We start from the raw sequence: 3,794 nt of genomic DNA, 5'->3' as shown, positions 1-3,794 counted from the left end.
GCAAAAGCCTACACACCAGTTCTTGAGAATGTGGGTGTCATTTTCTCTATTCAAACTCCTGTTGTCTGTATGCAAAGGCATCTTCAGTAATCCCTGAGAAAATTTGAGAAAATGGCTAAGAACGGATAGGACATGTTATATACTTTGTCAATATATATCACCTGTAAAGATTCAGGGTTTATTTACTGATAAAATCTGATCAATATGAACCTAGGTCAAGTCCACAGCCTCTTGTTTCCCATGGAACCAAAAGCAAAATCTCTTCTCCAAAACATTTTTTTGTGGTTTTTCAAGACAGGGTTTCTCTGTAGCTTTAGAGTCTGTCCTGAAACTAGCCCTTGTCAACCATGCTGACCTCGAACTCACAGAGATCCACCTGCCTCTACCTCCCACGTTCTGGAATTGAAGGAGTGTGCCACCTCTGCCAAGCTTCCAAAGTATTTTGGATTTCCATTTGACAAACACATTTTTGACTTCCTTTTTAAAGTTAAGATAAACCTAAAGTATCAAGGTTTGTTGAATTTTGCAGTCATCCTACCACAAGAACCACCAGCTCAACGGTATTTAAAGGAGCTTTATTCCTAATAGCCAAAAACTGTAGACAACCTAGATGTTGATGTCCCTCAACCAAAGAATGAATTTAAAAACGTGTTAGATTTATACTATAGAATATTAGTCAAGGACATCATAAAACTTGCAGATAAATGAAAGGAAATACAAAATAATCATTCGGAGTGAGGTAACCAAGTCACAAATGACAAATATGGTATGAACTCTCTTATACACGAATATGTGTTGTAAAGTATAATCATATTACAATGCACAGACAAAGATAGGGTAATTAACAATGAAGGCTATAAGGGGGTACCTGGATCTCCCTGGAAAAGAGGACTAGAATAGATTTTTCTGTATGACATGACCTGGGTAGGGATGGCAACAGGAGAAAGCAGGTTGGGGATGGTTGGATGGAGGAAGAACAGGGAGACACTACTGGAATTCAAAATACTTGGAAGTTGATAAGGAAAACCTAGTACAATGAATCCTCAACAGATTCTATGAAAATGACCTTAGCAAGACCTCTTAGGAGTGGGGGATAAGGAGCCTGTGGAGCCCTCTCTAAGCAGGCAAAGCAGTCAGTATTGGGACTGGGAAACCAACCCAGCCACAAAACCTTCAACCTACAATTAGTCCTGCTTGCAAGATATACAGGGTTATATGTTTCTCCAAACATGGAGGGGTAATCAACCAAGAAATGGTGTGACTTCTGGCCCATTCCATGAGATGTTGCCCATGCTCATGATTGCTTAGATTGCCTAGAACCTGAAGCTCAATAGAGCAGAGGTCTAGGAGAGAACAAAATAAGATTGACAAGAAAAGTCGATGAAATGATTCCTAATGATATTCTACTATACTCACAGAATGGTACCTAGTCCAATTGCTATCAGACTCGCTTAATCCAGGAACTGAAAGCAACACATATAGAGACCGAGAACCAAGAAATAGGAGTAGTTCAGGAGTGCCTGGTAGTAAGAAGGAAGAACTATAGCAGTCACCTCCCAAAGTGGTTGAGGACACTAGAATAACAGACCCCACAGTACCAACTAAGCAGGAGTCATTGGTGCTCAAAGACTAAAGTGAGTATCATGATCCCTTAGGGCTTTGTGCTAAGTCCTTTAGATTTTGCACATCTATAAACTATATATCTGTATGTTTTAATTCTTTGCTGTTTTGAGAAAGTTCTAGCAGTGTTTGTGGCAGGGGGAGGGCTGACTTTGATTCATTTGACAGCCCTTGGGACCCTTTTCTCAAACTGGGTTACTTTATCCAGGCTTGATATAGGTTTTCCCTGGTCTTATTTTAACTCATTGTACCATGTGTATGGGCTCGTTTTGCATATCTTCTTGGCTAAAAGCTAGAAGCATAAGAGAGCAGGGAGCCTCCGGAAAGGAAAAGCCTCCACAAGGTCCAGCAATGAGGCATTCTCTCAATTATTGATCAATGGCATAGGGAAAAACCCATTGAGAATGCAATCCCTAGGATGGTACTCCTGGGTTCTATAAGAAATGAAGTTGAGCAAGCCATGTGAAGAAAGCAAGAAAGAAGCACCCTTATAAGGCATTTGCATACCTCCTGCCTCCAGGACCCTGTCCTGTTTGAGTCCCTGCCCTGACATCCTTTAATAGTGAACAACAATATGGAATTGTAACCCAAATAAACCCTTTTCTCCTCTTTGTGGTTTTGGTCATGATGTTTCATCACAACAGAGAACCTAATTTAGACACCACATTTGGTTGATATGTATGAGAGACCTGCTCTTTCCTAAAGTTAAACAAAGAAGAGAGAATTGGAGGAAGGTTGGGACAGAGGGCAATGGTGGGAGGAAACACTGCCATCAGGATGAAAGAAGAATAAATAAAAGATAAATGGAAGAGAGGAATGAGGAAAACTCAGAAAAGATTGGGTCAAGGAAAGATGAAGATTCAGCAGGGCAAATGACAGATCCTGTGGCTCTATCTCAGGTACATGGGCTTCATTTTCAGAGGGCTGAGAAAGCTCTGTCCATGCTGAAGCATTAATATAATTGACATTCAACAATAAAAACATCAAAAGTCAGAGAGCAGGATAAGAACCTGAAAGATCAGAGAAGTGGTTGACCACCCTCCGGTGACTACTATCTCTTCGGTTTCTCCATGCAGATAAAGCGCTAATATGCTCTCAGCCTTGCCTAAGTAATCCTGACTCCTATCTGTCGAGAGTCCTCCCAACCTTTATGGTAATTCTTGGTCAGGTAGTGATTAGCTCTGCCCTGACTCCAAGTAAGCTTTATTATCACAATATAATCAAAGTATCACATGTTTCCCCCTTTTGTCCAATTAAAAAGTGAAAGTTTTAACTAACACAGTAAAACTATACACACTAAATACAATAACTATATTTGAGACACACACACACACAAACAGACGCACACACACAGGGAAGAATTATATTAACAATACCCAATCCATTTGCACTTGGTAACTTTATTCAAAATATTTTATTATCTATTCTATCTTAGAAAGCCCTAGGTGTTGTGCCTAAATTACTTTTTATCTTAACTTGTATTACCAACCTAAAATAATCTTTATATGTCTTTTAACCTTAGATATTTTATACATTTTTTGAGTTCTTTTTTTAACTTGGTAACCTGAATCATTAGAATTAACAAATTCTTAGCTCCATACAAAAACTCAAAAGAAATAAAATTATCAAAGTAAAAAGGAAGTGTAAAGAAATCAACGTTTAAACTGAAGAAATGACACCACCTGTCTTTTAAAAATAAATTTTGACAGGCTGTGGTGGTGCAGGCCTTCAATCCCAGCACTTTCACAGCAGAGGCAGATATATCTCATTGAGATAGAGTCCAGCCTGTCATACAAAGTGAGTTCCAGGAAAGCCAGAGCAACACAGAGAAATCTGTCTTTAAAAAATTTTTTTTTTACCTTCTAAACATACCTAATATGACTATAAGTGTGATTATAATAAGTGATTGTTAGGCTAATTTATACTTTTGGAGAAGAATTTTTTTTGGATAAAGTGTTTTATTTTTAGATGTCTCAGTTGTCCAGTGGTTTTCAGATTCCTTAGTTGATGTTTTCATGGTTTTATAATGATAAAACAAAACTCTGCTTCAACCCTGACTTTATGGAGTTTTATTTATAACAATTAAATTGAATCAAAAGGAAAACATCTGTTAGTCTTACAAATTAATTTAGATTGAATGGTAATGCTCTTTGATGAACTATTATTTCTTAATC

This window comes from Microtus oregoni, unplaced genomic scaffold, assembly GCF_018167655.1.
Source record: "Microtus oregoni isolate MIOR12 unplaced genomic scaffold, Mior012 000018F_ref0000195, whole genome shotgun sequence".
Lineage (NCBI taxonomy): Eukaryota > Metazoa > Chordata > Mammalia > Rodentia > Cricetidae > Microtus > Microtus oregoni.
Note: the sequence above shows the minus strand (reverse complement) of the source record.